The 18,908-nt window shown below is 38.0% G+C and overlaps 1 protein-coding gene across 4 annotated transcripts in view; it reads left to right on the forward strand.

Moving 5' to 3' along the window:
- Positions 1–18,908, forward strand: part of LOC125233857 (furin-like protease 2) — a 432,277-nt gene that overhangs the window by 269,153 nt on the left and 144,216 nt on the right. The window contains exon 1 of one of the 4 annotated variants that reach the window (XM_048139995.1): positions 3,183–3,223. The exons of the other annotated variants lie outside the window; for them this stretch is intronic. The gene's annotated coding sequence lies outside the window, so the exon portion shown is untranslated. Of the gene's footprint in view, positions 1–3,182; positions 3,224–18,908 lie in introns of those variants that run through there. 4 annotated transcript variants of the gene reach the window in all.

Consider the following 18,908-nt stretch of genomic DNA (forward strand, 5'->3'; position numbering starts at 1 on the left):
CACAGAAAAGTTGAGAGAACGTTCTCGAAAAAGTTGAAAATATTCTACCTAAAACTTTCTTAGTAAAGGAGTTCTCAGAATCGAGGACATGCTCATGGGCACATCAATAGTGGGCACCTATCCGGGAATCTAGCTTTGAATAAGTAATTAGACGTTAAGGGTACCACTTTTCTTGATTAAATACTCAGAGCTCTAATTAGCTCTGTAGACAACTTACATAATGGAGACAATGCTTGTGTAGTACCTATAACTAACCGTAAGATTTGATGTAAGTAAACGGGACGACACTCAAAATGGTCGGAACAAGTGTCTTATTCAAACATATGATGTCTGAAAGATTGTCTGGTAGAGATCGCTCTTTAGCTATAAGACCGCCTGTTGTCTGCCTCTATTTATAATCATTTGTTTTGTCTCCACTGTATCTTTTGCTGAGGTGTGCCAATAAAGAGTATTCTATCTATCTCTATCTATGATGTGTGCTGATACTTATAAAAAAAATGTGTAGGAAGGATGAGGATTGTCAAGAGAACGATGTTAATCTCGTGTAGGTACAAATGTGGTGACAGTTCAATACAGTGTATACTTACAGTGAAATAAATAGTTCTTTTGAAATTTCGCTACATGGCGCCTAGTCATATTTTTCCGGACAAGCTTAAATTGCAAATAAACGATTTGATTTGATTAACATTGCAAAATGTTACTTTTTATTTACCGAATCCTAATTCAAGGAAAAGGTTTCGCTTTACTAGAGACATAACATGAATTGGAGAGCTACAATACACTTCTAGTTAGCCTTTTTATTTATTTAGTATCATTAATTAGATCAGTGTGTTTCGCAGCTAAACAAAACAAGAATCGGAATGTACAGTAAACATATGGATAAGTTGCTCAGAAATAGAAATATTTCTCAAAGCTTTAGAAAAAGGAAAAGTTAGCTACGCCGGCGACTGCTACCAACTCCGCGTAGTTTCCGCGTACACAATACTAACCAAGCCTTTGGGTGCAAAGGCTTGGTTAGTATTGTGTACGCGGAAACTACGCGGAGTTATTATTAATTAATCATAATAATGTATGGTGATACATTATTATGATTAATTAATAATTTTACTGTTACTGGAAAATCTAACTATTCCCCGGCCCCATTGTACAAATTGTCGGTATTCATTTTAAATTAATTATACGAGATATAATCCATTTTTGAGCATTTCTTTTTTTTTTGCCAATAAAAATTTTTTGATTGTGTTAGGGAATTATAGGTCAATTGTACTCAGAATCACGACTACTTTCAATCTCACTGGGAGACAAAAAGTGTCCCAGAATTTCCATACATTTTTGTTACTTTCCTCTTTTGTTACCCCATACAAAATGTACGGAAAATGGTAACAAAATAAGAAATAATCTTATGGGACAATTTTTTTAACTACTAGGATTATTCTGAGTAGAAATAGCATTTTTTTTTTTCAAAAATATCACACATTCATAAAAGTGGCAAAAAAAAAAAAAGAAATGCTCTTTTAACCCCCGACGCAAAAACGACGGGGTGTTATAAGTTTGACGTGTCTGTCTGTCTGTCTGTTTGTCTGTCTGTTTGTCTGTCTATCTGTGTGTGTGCGCCTGTCTGTGGCAACGTAGCTCCCGAACGGATGAACCGATTTAGATTTAGTTTTTTTTGTCTGAAAGCTGAGTTAGTCGGGAGTGTTCTTAGCATGTTTCATGAAAATCGGTCTACTATGTCGCAGTCGGGGGTTTTTTCAAAATTTTAATTGTGGTTAGGTTTATATTGTGCGTATTACAATTTGATTCACAAAAGTTGGCACTAATGTACTGATGAAAAGTTGCAATGTATTGACACCTGTATCGGTGTACAGTCAGAACCACAAGTTTCTCGGATAATGTAACACACGGACGGTTTTATTCTCTCAATCTTTCCATTCATTGCCAGGTCTTCTGAATCGATCTGTACCTAAAGGCTGTCATATTTGTAGAGTTGAAAGCCATGCGAGTGTTCATTTTGTGCTACATCTTCGCCCTTAGGTTCGGCCACACATAGGGCGTTTTGATAGCGTAGCGTTAGCGGAGCGGAATGCTCTCGCGCAGTCACACGTAACACGGCGCGCATTGTGAGTGGACTTGTCTGAATATGGATTAAATGTTAAATATTTAGCTAATTGTTTTATTTCAAAATGTTGTTTTGATTTCTTATGTATCATCCAATACTTATTAGAAGTTTGCAGTTGCAAAATATAGGCTTAGAAGTTACCATGTAACTCGCCAAATGTTACGTCGAGGTTAGATGGGGTAACAGGTAGGAGATCCTTTTAAGTACGCTCCTTCTTTTGTGCAGAGCGAAATAAATTACCCCTTCTACTTCTACCTACTTTGCAATTCGTAGTTAAAGCACTCTAGCTATTAACGGCCCAACCACGACATTGATCTAAGCGCGACAGCGGTGAGCGGCAGCCATACGTGCGAATGAAAAGTCCCATCGCTGTGTCTCGCTCCAATGTATGGCCGCCGCTCACCGCTGTCGCGCTTAGACCAATGTCGTGGCTAAGCCGTAATAGTGAAAAACACGGGCAATCCAGCGAACGAAGTGAGAAAATTTTAATTTTATTATCTCTTAATTATTTAAAATAATGACTAATTCCTATGCTTGAATGTTCATGTGCTAATTAACACAAAATGTTAATGAGTGTTTGAAAGTGTTAATTAGTGAATTTGTTGTTTTTGCATTTTACTAAACAAATAGAATTGCGCTAAACAATAAATTTGGCGAGTAAAATATGAATACCAAAACATTTTACATATAATTATGGTAATTTGTTCCGTTGGATGTTCATTACAAAAGTGTTTGTATACAAGTAACCATTTACATATTTGAAATGATTCCTGATTGATATATAAGATTTTTTATACTACGTCGGTGGCAAACAAGCATACGGTCCGCCTGGTGGATAGCGGTCACCGTAGCCTATGGACGCCTGCAACTCAAGGGATATAGACATGCGCGTTGCCAACCCATTAGAAACTTGTACACTCCCCTTTGCTGTGTTATGTACGTACAGCAAAAAGGAGTGTATTAGTTCTAAGGAGGGTTCGGGTAACACAACAACACATAACATAATACAACACAATAACAATTGGGTGTATAACAATTTTAAAATTGTATTTTTTGTTTACAGGTAATTGAGTCAACGTCACGTGAATTACAATATTGATGAAAGTAAGTAGAACTTACGAAGGTCTAGTATCGGTACCGTTTTAGCCAGATTAGCCTTATATTTCTCGAAGCAGGATACGTCTTTATTAAGCTTTAATAAAAAACGTGTTTTGAACCTTTTTTGTTCGGAAAAAGGTCATTAAATTCGTATAAAAACACCACTCACCGTTTATTCCAAAATTCGTATACCTACACTCGTATAATTTAGCATGGATCTTAATTGAAATAATATTCCTTTGTCCCGCTAAAGAAGATTGAGAGCGGTACGTGCGGCATTCTGGTTGTTTTTCCGCCGACAAATGAGAAATACTTTCCTCTTTGTGACGTGCGCCGCCCACTGTCCCAGCTTGGTGCTGACCGGGAAAACGCGAGTGGGAACGGGAGAAGAGTTCCGTACATAATTTAATTTTAATTAATTTATTTATTTAGTATGGCAATTAAGACTACAATGCACTGTGACGACCGGTCTGGCGCAGTCGATAGTGATCCTGCCTTCTACGCCGCGGTCCCGGGTTCGAATCCCGGTAAGGGCATTTATTTGTGTGATGAGCCCAGATATTTGTTCCTGCGTCATGGATGTTTTCTATGTATATAAGTATTTATATATTATATATATCGTTGTCTGAGTATCCACAACACAAGCCTTCTTGAGCTTACCGTGGGCCTCAGTCAATCTGTCAGTGTAAGAATGTCCTATAATATTTATTTTATTTTTTTATTTTTTATGCACTGTATAGTGTATATACACTGTAACTAGTTCATAATCTAAATTTACATTCCTCCAAGTAGGTAATGGCTGCGCTCGCTGCGTTTTTGAAATCTTCCACTGGGCCATGGTACTTTGTCAGTGGGCACTCAAGGACAATATGCTGAAATTGCCGAACAGTTTGCTTTGAGCATCCGCATTCGCAACACTCCCGATCGCTCCATCCCCATTTTTTCCGGAGGATTTAATTTTAATTAGGTAGTTATATCTCGTTTTGACGACTGGTCTGGCGTAGTCGCTGCCTGCTACGGCTACACCGTTGTCCTGGGTTCGAATCCCGTTAAGGCCATTTATTTGTATGATGAACACAGATATTTGTTCCTGAGTCATGGATGTTTTCTATGTATTGTATATAAGTATGTATTTATCTATACAAGTATGAAGTATGTTTATCGTCTCCTAGCACACATAGTAAAAGCTTTGCTTAGTTTGGGGCTAGGTTGATCTGTGTAAGGTGTCCCGAAATATTTATTTATTTTATGGCACATACACACGCTTGGTAGATTGCGCCAAACGGCGAACATAAACATGACAGTGAGGAGAGGTGTTTGACTGCTCTGTTTAGTATGGCGGTACGAGTTCCTTTAAATAATATTTTTTTATGTAATTTGGTAATTATATCTCGTTTTGTGGCTCCATATGCTTGGCGAACATAAACAACAAACAGCGAACATAAACAACAATCACGAAGTTGGTATACTGTGTTTGTCTTCTGTTTGGTGTTTGTCAGTGATCGTGTTTGTTTTATAATAAAAAAACAAAGCGGTGTTCGACAAATTGGCACGTCCGCCGTGTTTGTTGATCAGTGGTGCTTAACATGTGTTTAGTGTTTGTGGTAAACCTCAAGCATATGAGGCCGCTATTAGAATTAGTTTATATTTGTGGAATACTACACCGGATCTCTAAAATCCCAAATAACAGGTTTTTCCTCTTGCTTCTAGTTGACCAGTCTCTTTGTTATATGTAATTAGTTACCTCTCACTCGTAATAGTACCATCTATTATGTTATTTCCTCATACAGCTAACAAAGACTGACATAAATTCAGGAAGATCGGATATATTCGTTTGTATCGTACGGGTGAAATGCGAAGAATATTCGGAGAGGGCGAAATAGCCAGAATCATATCGGACAATCAGTAATGTCCATTAGAAAATCACTACGCTTATACGCTATCTTGTGTTTCAAAGGCTCTCAGTGACCAGGGCAGACTTCTAATGGGTAGCAAGGATGTGTCACATTGACGTTTGACATTATTTACCCTAACTAGATTTTTATACATGAATCTCACCTACTCTCATATCAAAGGCCAGCAACACACCTCCAACCCTTCTGGTGTTTCAGGTGTCCATGGGCAGTGGAGATCGCTTATCATTATACGATACGATAAATAATTGTATAATTAAATAATTCTCATTTAATTGAGGCAATAAGGAAAACGAGAAGCTATATAAAATAGGTTAATTAATTTTCGGAAGAGGCCACAACTGCCACAAGGCGCATTTGAGAGATATGAATAATTATATTTCATTATTTTAAAATACTCGTAAAAAGAAAAAAAAAAGCTATTTAAAATGTTTCGGGAACTTATGATAGTTTCACTCTATCGTCACCAAATACAATGACACCGTTGTTCTAACGATTTCACCCATACTCTCTAAACTAGTATGATATAAGCCCTGTCGGGTAATGATGGCACGTTTGTGCCCAATATCAGCTCGTCAAATTCATCCTTCGAATTGCTGCTCATAGGCTAATTAATCGGGTAAATAATGAAATTGGTGTCATTCGAAATTTGGGGCGTAGAGCGGCGGAACAGATAGGCACCGAAATATCTGTCTCTGAAGGGCAGTCAAAAACCTGACGCTTATACAAAATAGGTATAGAAGTAGATAGTTTATAGTAGCGACTTCTAGTTTAAAGATTGAGTCTACCTTAGTACATTAGAAATACGACAGAAGGCGACATGAAATAAATAGCAAACATGAAATAAAATGGAACTAAACTATGTTTCTAATACAATTTTATGTCACACTGTCGTACTTGATGTCATTATATGGCGGAGTTCGCGTTCATTCGCTGAAATATATAACGTCTGAAACTTCTTATGAAAAGTTTGTTACATATTTGTGGGTCTTGATAAAGTTATCGCTTTACAATAACCTCGATATGTCACGTTGTCATGTATAAGCAGTTTGAACTATCGTTATAGTTCCACGATGTCGCCTCGATATAATTGCGAACTATCAAATGGCGATTATCACGGACGCCACACTGCGGCGTATAGACAAATGTCACCCGACCCGGATGGTTTATTGCTGCAGATAACATTAATGTAAGGATATGACCTATGACCTCCCTCTGAAAACGTGGCCGATTCTCGACCGTCCACACTCGGAATAGGGCCCTAACAAACATGTCTGTAAGACCAGGAATTCCATTGCAATCGCTTACCGAGCTCTGCGTAGACCAGTGTAAGAACGCTGTCCTACAACGTATAGTTTGGACACAATAAGAGATCTGGTTTGGATAATAGATTTGCTAGCGTTTTGCAACGTTCGTAATGTAGACACAACCATAAGGTTCCCCATTTAATCTGTATATTACTAGTACGGTTGTCCCATTGATCCCTAATTTATCACATTAACTAGGCTTATCGATTCACATTATTGCCTATCAAGATTCATGCGATGTGATTATCGTAACATTCGTTGTCTGGTCTCTCTTTGCGCGTGTTTGTAGCTTGAATAATAGGGCAAAAGGCCTCTTTTGGTATACCTAAAATAGACATGGGAAAATGTTCTACTTCATTAGACTTAATGCCTAATGGCATTCTCTACCAGTCAACCATCGGGCTAAACAGAGACATGTAAAAATGATGCAAGGAGAAGGAAAAATGACAATGGTAGAATAATCGAAAACAACTGATTAACTTCATAAAATACTTATAAAATAAATAAATATAAATAAATATACTTACTATATAATTGATATACATTCGCAAATATATACATAATACATATATATATATTGATGGATGCTACTAATTTATTATCTGACTTAGAATCAAGTTTTCCTCGATGGGAAATACGAGTAGAGCGTTTTGTATTAGCCATGAGAGTTTTGCATTATGAACATTGAACAAGTCATGCAGCAGCTAAACAAATGAAATGTTGTCTCAGTACGCCAACCTTCTTGAGCTTACCGTGGGACTCAGTCAACCTGTGTAAGAATGTCTATAATATTTATTTCATTTTAGTGGTCTATAGATTAGCGTTAGAGAATATGATAATGTACTAACCTCAAAATGAACATCCTTGATCTGACACGCCCGCATCAGTTTCCGCTGAGCCCGAATTAAACATGCCCACGTCTAACTCACTGGCCGAAACGTGGCCCAGACACGTTTGCAAATGATTTACGTGGCTCCGACGATGGCGATGGTAAATATTTGGCGAATGCTGCCCGCAGGGGCTTCGTTCCGAAGGCGTAGCGAGGCAAGCTTGAGCGGACCAGTGAAAACTAATCACTCTAATTGGCCGGCTTAGTTGAAAGGACAACCTTTGACGCTAGACGCTGATCAAAACATAGTCTGGCTTTGTTGCCCCAATACCGAAAAGCGAAAGAGACAGCTAGTTGCGATAATCATAATATTATCGTAAGCGTTTATGCATTCGACTATGGACCCCCGTATCACAGTATAATAAAGAGTACTATCGTACAGTATGGCCACTCCCGCTCCCCGCTGAAAGTGCCGTCCACCCCCTCTCGGTTACCTCACAGTTGCTGCCTGTCAAAAACGCGAACAGTCGACCTGTCATATTTCACTCATACAAGCATAGTAGGTACGCATTCACCTACAAGAGTTTAGTCTGTGTGCTTGGAACGCGCCTCTTTCATATATTTGATCGCCAGTGTCCGAGGTGTGCCCGTATGGCGCGAGCCAGGAAGACAATTTAGAAAGTGAAAAGATTGCTTTTTTATCATCTATCGTGGTGTTTTAAAATGACATGACACCTCGCCCTCTTGACATTACGCGTGACACAAAGTTACGTCAGTATCGAGTTGAATGATGAAAAATAATTAAGGTGAATTGTTATTCCTTGATTATGCAAACATTATTCATGAATGCTACAATGGTATTTAGTACAATAGACATTTTTTTCTTAAGAAACAATAGGTCAATTTGATCACCTATAATGACACCTATAACCACTATCACCAATTATATACCTAAGATAACCACGGTTTTATCAGAGTTGGTGGGTGATACTGTGAGATTGTTTCCCTCACATAAATGTGGTATCCCAGAATAGTAAACTTGGCATAGAATATACTTAATGGACTAGAGTGATCACAGCTTATACAGACTCGTACCTATAGTTCTGTTGTTCCGGATCTCTATAATTTATTACTTACACGTATTAACAGCAATACCTACGTACCGTACCTACACTATTGGATCTCTATTACTTATAATATATTTACTTATCTCTGTGACAATGATCGTGTATACATATTTCTGAAATTTTGGTTCATAAAGATGTGAACTTGACTGACCAAGAACTCGTATCGCCCTGCAGCCATTGGGAATACGTAGGCTGGCCACCACAGGACAGCCGCGGCCGTGTCTCGACGCCTGTCACGCGTCGCGACGGTTAGGCCTTGTTAACTAACGCGACAACGACAAAGATAGCGATAATAAAAGACAGCTGTCACTGTCGGTCTGCAAAAATTACTGGCGTTATATCGCTTTTGGCGCTGACATTTAGCCGACGCACGAGTTTAGAATGTTATACAAACGCGAATTTTTTGTAACGCTCAGGGATATTTTATTTTCTGTCATGTGGATATAAATGTCTTTTTTGTCCATCGTACAGTAAGGATTGAAAATTTTTACTAGAGACCCGTTTAACTTACCCGTTCTTCCTCTTACTTATATGCACGATTATATCTTCAGTAGCCAGGAGTGCCACAATGAAACGTTTTGCGTACGGCCCTCACCCGCAGCCGGCGCGCACATAAGTCGGTCAGCGGGCACGACCACTCCTACGACCGAAATTGAATTATACGAAGCCCCGGATTTTATATCTATTAGGGAAACGTTCAACGGTCCCCAGGGCGAGGATTTAGATACCGATAACTTTCTCATTTCCTTCGGGCCTCACACGTTACTCAGACGCATATAAAACTCGGTCCCTCGCGACAAAAAGGTCCGCGTCGAAACTGTGACTTTGAATTGAGCCATCAATCTTACCTGACTTGGTTCCCAATGCACTTAAAAGTTGGTTCATTAAAGTGATATTAATATGCGTGAATATATTGATCGCTGCAGGCAATTCCGTATAGGATGTGATTCTGAATTGTGTAAAGTGTAGCGAGCGAGCGGTATGAACATCTGAACAATGCATGCGATGTTGATCTGGCTGTCTCGCAACTGGAGCGGTGATTATTGAACCGCGAGCCATTTGCTCTTTGTACAAACTGCTATCAGCTGCCTTATATTGCCGATATGAAACAAAATAGACTAAGTAATAGTTGTATATGAATAAATGTTTTATCCTTTTGCCGTCCAGTGGCATCTACTTACTTACTGTATTTTAACAATTAAATTATGAAAATTCTTGACACATATAGTAGATAAGTCTACTTCAAAATGAGGAATTTGGGATGAAATATGCATTGAATTTCCATGAATAATTGTTATTCAATTTCGAACATGACACAATTGTGAATTTAAAACAACTTTATACAGCCAGCGCACCGACCACATCGCGTCAACTCAATATAATCCAAACATACTCTAAGTATAGTCGAACGCTTCAGTCGACCAATGTTACTCTGACCCCGATTACGGTAAAAGCTAGAAGTAATACAGTATCGAAAATAAACTGGTTCCTGAAATAGAATAAGAGAATAACACTCCCTGGGCGGAGAACATCCGAGACGAATGGGCGCATCGACTCAACTTATCTTCAAGGAATGTTTTTAGAAGACGTTGTTTTACAAGCGAGCAAGCTTCATTTCTCAGCTATTAGAATGCATGCGCATGCTTTGTATCTAATACACTTGTTTTTAAAGAGAAACCGTTTGTATTTTTCCACGACTCGAACGTATTTCTTGGAAATAGCCAAGATAGGTACGTTTTATTCAAACATCAATGGCATATTTAAACAGAGTCTTAAAATTAATGATCTATACTTTCTATGCAGTTTAATGGGATGTACTTAGCTGTTCTTGTCTTTATTTTGGTACCGTTCTCTTTTATTTTGTAGCTTCAGCAAACATTTGAGAATAAGAAGTGAGCGTAGTAGTAACCAGTTGTAAGAAGTTTAAAGAGCCGCGAATGTTCAAAATTCCGCAAAAATCATCAGTTTCAATTCGTGGTGTTATGTGTAAATCTTCACATAGGGAAATTTTATACCTACTGTACCTAAATCTAACTTACTCCTAATTAGTAGTAATTATGACATGTACCAAGGAATGATATCGATTATAACTGTACTTACATTTTGTTATTCTAGCTTGTGAAAAATAATTGACTTTTGGTGTGTTTGTGATTGATAAGTTAGGTACATAGCGAAACGGCTTGGCACTTCCGCGAAACGCGCCTGTAACTGATTTTCCCAGAATGGGGCTTATTGGTTTGAATGGATTTACCGTCAAACTCTTCAAAGGAAATAGAAAAAAAGTTACAGGCGAAAGAAAATGAGTAACGGTTAACCTTTTCATTTGTTTAAAAACAATTATAATCAGCTGAATAAGCTAGCTACTCGTAGTCTCTTGATTGTTTCTGTTCGATTAGAATTAGAGTTTTTCATTATGTTTCTGATAATCGATATGATACTGATTGGTCGGTGTCAAAACTACAAAAATGACGTTTTTCACTTCTAACATTGAGACAGAGAGAACCGCCAGCCGCGTTTTTGTCAGTTGTCAATTATCATGGGTCACTTTCGCACTTACGTATTTGTTAGAACGTGACAGCTACTGTAGGTACTTACTTACAAAGTGTACAATATCGGACGCAGATCGATTGAATAACTAAAATTCGAATCGGGAAGTCAAATATATCTATTTCGTCTTCGCATCTGCCCCTTGATTCTATACGCCCCTTTGCAAACTTCCATATACATAGCGGAAACGTAGAGCAAATTTTTACATAGTGTCTTTTTTACATTTTTCAACTGTGGTATACATTTTAGTCATAATCGTGGATCCGACGCTCGTTCGCAACGTGTTTGTGTAAAGTTTTCCATTACATTAGGGAGCTGGCTGCAGCCCCTACATTCCCATCGCCGAACGCAACCAAATTATCTCTGAAAAACCAGTATTATTTGGTCTTTCGATGTTTCTGATAACTATGCGTTAAGGATGTTGGATATACTGGTTTTAAGGGTATAGGGGGTAGAATAAGGACTCAAGCTTCTCGCAACTAGAACAAATGGGCGGGCGCGCGGATATCGTAGCAGCGACTGTTATTGTAACGGATGTAACTTTGGATAAATGTCAACTGTTCTCGAATTTACTGCGCTAGCTACTGGCGATATTAGCTCGGCGTGCATGCATTACTGCGGCCGATGGCTGAGCTCATTAATATGTAATACTTTGTCAAATAAATGTATGGCATATGTCGGTTATTTATACTCTTGCAGGTTTTATTCACACACATGTTCCGGCCAAAAATAGGGCTTGTATTGTTGCACTTTCTAAAGGACAATTGATGTGTGATTGTGTTATTATTTAAATTAGCATAATGTTATTTAAATATAGCTGTTGGTGCTCCTAAATAAATAAATAAATAATAGAGAAATATGCAGATAGAAAACTATTCAATCAAATTCTCGTCTTAAATATGACAGATTTGTGACGTTGCCGTTGTACGCCTCCAGTCGTATGACCTAAGCAGTCCACTTAGCAAGCTTTAGTCGAAAGAGTTAATCTACTGCACTGTACTAATACTTTTGACTGTATACAAGTCACTCTTAATAAAGCCGTCAGAACTGAACCTGATGCGAGAATCCCATTCCAAGTTTAACGGGAAGAAATTGCCTTAACAGCGATGTAGTCCGGACGTAAGGGTAGCAACTTTTCCAGTGTCCAATTTGCAAGTAAATCTTACTACATTTCCTGACGCTTTTACATGAGAAATAAGATTTAACATCGATTTGAATAATCCTTTTTATGATAGTAGTTTTCTTATATGATAGTAGTAAGTAGTAAGCGATTACCGCCGGCCATGAACACCAGAACAGTTGAAAGTACGCTTTTTTCTTGAAGGTTGAAGTTGAAGGTCGTATTTGTCTGGAAACACTGAAGGCGACAGTTAATTCCACAATAATTAAATAAATATTGTAGGACTTCTAACACAGATTGTTAAGCTCAAGAAGGCTTGTGTTGTGCTCAAGAGCCTTCTTGACTGCCTAGCCTAAACTAAACTGCCTAGCTAAACTGCCTAGTTTACCTGTGTGATTTTAAACTTCGTTATCTTTATTGTTATTGTTATTAATTTATTTTTCCCTTCACTAGCTCGGAAACACGTGTTTTGTCCTTTAATACCAGCGGGTAAAAACACATTTTATCCACTAGTGGGTAAAGTAATTTGACCTTGAATAAAGTCAAATTAACTGCTTTAAAATTGATAAAAGTAGGTGAATCTAGTAATAAAGATGATTTACCACCTGTGGAACTACTGGAAGCAGTGATAAACGTATTTTTTGCGTTGTAGTTTCCTCGCTATAGTGAGGGGAAAAGTTTTGTGTTACACACGGGTGCAAATGTATTTTACTTCTCGTGTGTTAAAAAACTCGCAAGTTCAGGATTCTATTCCACACTCGGCGTTAAAATACAACTTTGCCCCCTTGTATAACAAATAACTATTTCAGGTTCTAGTAAATACGTAAATTACATACACGACATTGGGAGCTAACAGGCGTGTACAAGGTTTTTTTTAACTTAGTTTTTTAAGTTATACTTACTGGACACAGTTCTTAAATGGAAATATAATTTTGTCATTTCGGTTTCAAACTAAAAAGGTTGCAGACTTTAGCGTAACTGCATCACAAAGACGCCAACGTTCCTTTTGTAAGCGTTACTATTCAATCCTCAAGTCTAGATTTAATTTCTTGAAGCAATGTTAATTTATTATGACGCGAATTTCATAATCGTCGGTCTCGCTTCGTCGATCCTAGATATTTCTATTTGATTTTCTGTAAGTAATATTAAAACTTAATACTGTTGTTTTCAGTATTATACCTAACAGTTAATTAAAGTATTGCGCTTGAACAGGTTAATTCTACATCTAAAATTATCTTATACGCTGCTTTAAATCTCGAGATACAATGCCAGCGAATACGCCATAATTTTTCTATTTTTGGAAGATATTATTAGCACGGGAGAATCAAAATGATTTAAAGCTAAAATTAAATTATCTGCAAATATTACCTTATTTAAATAATAAACATAACTTACCAACCTTACCGTGTTTCCAAGTCATCACTTGACATCGTTTTGAATCCAACTGTCTTAACTAATACTACATTGGTGGCAAACGGCTCATCTGCTGGTTAGCAGTCTTCGTAGCCTAATGGACGATTTTCCGCCCAACAATACCATCATTTTGAACACTCAAGGGCGAGAAACATATTTCCTATCACAGGTAAGTAACAATGTCAGTACAAAATTCAAGTAAAAAACAATACAATTCAGTCAGTACAAAAACGTCGGCCCCTATACAAATAGGTTAGCCTATTTCTTCTAAATATAGTTCTGTGTTGCCAACCTTTGCATACGAGTATAACCCAGCTTGACCCAGCGTATCTTGCAAGATGGCTGCAATGCATTCGATTAACTGCATGCATTAATACGTAAATCAATTATTGGTACGTCTTTACACCCTCAATTGTTGCGGTTCGCATGCACTCAGCGGCTGAGTGGCTCAGGCTACGCAGTCGATATAGGCTAATCAGATCAAAGGACCGGTCAGCTGTATTACCATAGTCGGTGACAGATCTAGATCAATCTATTTGAACATTTTGAACCCTGTCACTTACCTACATAATTTAAACATTAGATAGAACACCAGTGCTGCACCGCACGGATCCGTGTCTAAGCATACGAGGGCTTATGCCTTAAAGTATATTGGATCCTAGCATTGTTCAGCCTTCCGCCCTAAAATTAGCTTCTTCTTCAGATTACTTGGATTATTGGAAATTACCAATTAGGTTTGTGGATAGCTATAGCTACTCAACGGTCTTAATATTAATTCCTTGTATTTTTCATTCTAAAATACACGCTGAATGGTTAAAGTCTAGCCGAAGTGGTAGTATACCCTAATCGAGATTTAATGTGTCTACGGAAAATAGTCACGTGACTTTTCGTAGAGGTCGGACGGCTATTGTTTTACTTATAATAAGGCAAATTGAGACCCTTTCTGAGCTATGAGCATTAGTCGCGATAAATTATCAATTATCGTTTTATTTTCCGCTTAATTTTGCGATTGATGTAAATCGTGTTATTCAGGAAGACGCGTGCCTACTGTCGGAACTCCATTGTATTAAAGATAACTTTTGACAAATTTGGGCGTCATCAATAATTGAATTTAATTATGATTTATGACACAATTAACGTCGTAATTGAAATGCGTGCACTTATCAAATCAACAACACTACATTATTTTAATAAGGGGATCTGAAAGATTTTTTTAATGTAAAATTATCGTATCCTGCTCTTATTTGTTTCGGTTTCCGTACCTACAGCAGTCTTTGTTTCTGAAAACCCCGTTCCAGTGAGCAATTGAACAACGAAATGTTCTGACATAATACAAATTGCTTTTATAAGACTACATCGCTAAGTAAAGAGTGCAATGGTAGAAAAGACTTATTTATGTTCAATGTTTCTTCAGTTCTTTTGTTTTGCTCAATTTTAGAAGTATTAGGGCCACTTGCACCAACGAAAATGGAGGGTTAACCTGAGGGTTAACCCACCATTTTATATAGAATTTGACAGATGACAGCCCACTAACCCTGAGTTCAGTGGTTGGTGCAAGTGGGCCTTAAACATTCGCTATTTTTCGAATAATTCTGCTCTGGCAGCTCTGGCTCTGGAAATTAGGTCAAAACTTAGTTTATTCGCAGTATTAGTAGTACAATTAAACGTTATATGTATGCCACTGTCACTGCAGAACTTTATCACAGTAAACGTCATAGTAACTTCTATGGGAAATAAAGAACAGCTTCAAGAAGACAGGGTTCTAACTCTAGAAACCTGTCTTCTCGTCACACTCGTCCTGGCACTCGTCCTGGTAGTCAAAATGGTTGACCGTACTTCCGCGTTATGGACAATACATATACTTGATATCTATCTATCGTTTCACTGAACTTATTTTTATAACTCTTTATTTAAATGAACATATTTACATAATTAAATAAGAAACTAAGACTAAATAAAAAGCTAGCTAATGTCTAAAATAGGCCCTTGCGGCATTGTACCAAGGAACTGAACTTATTAAGTAATTGATGAATATTCAAGTTTCTAATGGGTCGGCAACGCGCATGTGACACCCCTTGTCTGAGTTGCAGGCGTCCATAGGTTACCGCTTTCCATCAGGAGGACCGTATACCTGTTTGCCACCGAACTGGTATTAAAAAAAATCACTTGCTGAGATATAGAATATAGAGGCGTAATCATCACTTACGCCGTCGCGTCTCATACTTCCATATCGATAAGGTTTGATTTCGTATGCGTCGCATCGCCGTCGCTTACGGCGTTAGGGTCGCCGGTCGGTTGCATCAACCACACTTTCAACATCACGCAGCAGAAGTCTATGGAAATTCCCAGACAAAAAACAATTGTGAACCCTAAATTCGGCAACGTTCGTTTGGAGTATCCAGCCCTTTTAGTCGTATAATTGAATTTACCTCGAGTAAACTACAAACTAAACGTGGACCGGAGCTTAGATCCATAGGTGCGTACATCTCGAACTACAAGTGTATGAAGCTGTATAGTCTCCTTAGCCGTGCGGGACGGTAATGACTGAGCACAATACGGCATGCCGGATGACGTCGTTGGAGAGCCGCCATTGTGGCTACCGAACCACTTGATCTGCCTGTACCTATTTCCGTCGCTTAGCAAGCTTTATGGTTAATACGAACCGGTGTAAAAACGTGCCTATTCTACCTTTATTTCAGCAAGTACCTATATTGCTTTTTACATATGCAACAACATCATTCATAACTTTTTACGAAGGTAAAAATGAAACAGGTTTCCAGTGCTCGAAGCTGGAATCGAACCGATCGGCCACCAGGGTCACAGCGTCTCAGGTCGATTTTTTCCCTCATAACATGCAATTCTTTACCTTAAGGAATTACGGCGCTCTCGTGCCTATTGGATAGAATATTCTGGGATACTGGAAGACTTGATCATTCCTTCATATTTATGTAATTCATTCTAGTTTTAACAACACACAAGTTGCAAACTAACCTGGTCAAAGCATTTTACAAAGACGTAGAACGTTGGTTCAAGACAGCGCCATCTAATGGAACAAACAAACATGATAGATGCCGCAGGAGGAGTATGGCGCGTCTAACCAATTTGAATTCTAGGGCACTAGAACCTTTTCTCAGTAAACGTCAAAGTGACTTCTATGCCATTCAAGTCAACTAGCGTAACCTATGATTCAAATTAGTTGACCATATCGCCTGCGCTTTGTAAGCAATTAGATTACGTACCCACTTCGAGGCTGAGTATTGAGATGACGTAGATACAAGCACCGATGGGATGTACATTGCTGTAAGACGTTACAAGTTCGGGGAATTCGTCTTCATGTCTATGGAGGGCGCCTTTGAAAATCAAGGCACTTCACGTTAATCTGTGTAACTATTGCGTTAGTTGCATCGTTGCATACTAACATATCGACGGACTTGACTACCTACCTACAGACCTTTTTGCCTCCTTACAATTAAATGAAGAAAACCAGTGTTTTGGCCAAATATGATACTAAAGTTCAAATATTGTTTTGATGTGTGTTTGCAAATAAAATATTTTTCTTTCTTTCTTTAGAAATATACTCCTTACGCCTAATCAAGGTTTAAAACTGTTGCTGAAAATATTATAAGCTACAAAAGACGTTAGGAAGCTAGGGATACGGTTTGAAGGTCAGGTGGCCCCTTAATGTTCAAGTTCAAACTAACCACACAACCCGAAAATACTTTCCTGTCAAGTACCTCTAAAGTTGACTATATATTACACGAGACATTCGCCATAGTAGTAAGGGGTATCATAAGTAGGGGTTGCGACGCTAGGGCTCTCGAAGGCCTGTTTTATCCGCTCGTATTGAAGGGCCCTTGGTATTCAGACGAGAGATAAGGGCCAATACGTCGATCGAGACTGCCCGAGATCTTGAATGAAATTTATGCGAACAATTTTAACAATGGCCAGCATTACGGCGGGGTTAAGGAGGGATAAGTTCTGCTTGTGGCGAAAAATACTTTATGAACATAAATTGATTGAAAGGATTTCGTGAAGTAGCATTGAGAACGGTGGTCTTCCGAATATGCCGTTTGTTTGGGACTAATATAATTAGGTATGTGTGAATATAAAACATAATTAGAGGAATGTCGTGGATTCTCCTGCTATCTACTTCAATGGGTTTATTTTATAATTGTATTTATTTGATTGTAAATTTAGCCACCAAAAGCGATATCTCTTGGACATTGCACCATAAATCGTCTGAAGTAGATGCTAAGACCGGTAAAAAATACAGTGTACTAGGAACGGAAAAGGTAACTAAAATGTCATGTTAACACTAAATCAATGTACAATTCAATAAGTAGTAGATCTTACGGAACGAAATTTTTCAATAAATATCCCGTTCACGGTACAAAAATACGTGATTTAGTTACATTTCAGTAAACTAGCTCGATACTAGAGAAGAAATACCAAAAGTGCAACCAAGAATGAAATTGAGGCAAGCCCATTGTATGGAGGAAGCCATCGGTAGACCTAAACCGGGAATTACGTGCACAAAGAGCTTAGGTATACTTGACACAGCCTTCCTTCACATAGGTGATTAGATTGTTATTTGTGAGTGTGTTTAGACTGTTTAGTGAAGCGTCCCACTTTTGCTATAAAAATCGGACCTTAACACTGTTCATATTTATTATAGTTTTCTTTATTATTTCAGAAAATTAACCATCATGTACAGGTCTCCTCATTGGCTGTAGATCCGCAAGCGGCCTGATTGTCACCCTTGTTTGTTCTAAAAGTCATTAGGGAAATAAAGGGCTACCTGGGAGCTTGAATCACACCGGTGGATTTCTTAAGGTTAACTTCAACTCCATCACAATGCTTAGAGTTTGATTGTTTGAAAGCGAATTTAATTATAGGCAGTGGAATAAGTTATAAAGAGATTGAAGCTAAGCACGTGTACAGCCGTAGCGGAATATTTTTGAAATTCTTGTTATCTACAATACCTACTGACTTAGTAGATGAAATATGCATTTGTTCGTCTTATTTCTATAAACATGCTTAACTTATCTTATGTAGGTATGTCTTGCACCCATGGCACAAGCTTTGCTTAGTTTGGAGCTAAGTCGATTTGTGTATTAAGATGTCCCTACAATATTTGATTATTTTTTGTTAAAGTTACTTTAATGTAACCTTATCTATAATATATGGTTAAGTATAGATAAGGTTACAACAATAAATATCTAATCTAAACCTAGAAAACAAAAATATGCTCTGAAACCCTCAGTACACTGAGAGAAATTTGCATTGTGAATTTAACAAGTTCGACTTGTTGCGGTTTATCCGTTTGAATCAGCCAAACGTATGTTTAAAACAATATGTGTCAGGTTGTTTTTATAAAATCGACTTGTTGATTCAAATATATTGCCGATTCAAATGACAAGTATCTTGTTGTTTGA

This window comes from Leguminivora glycinivorella, chromosome 15 (assembly GCF_023078275.1).
Source record: "Leguminivora glycinivorella isolate SPB_JAAS2020 chromosome 15, LegGlyc_1.1, whole genome shotgun sequence".
NCBI lineage: Eukaryota > Metazoa > Arthropoda > Insecta > Lepidoptera > Tortricidae > Leguminivora > Leguminivora glycinivorella.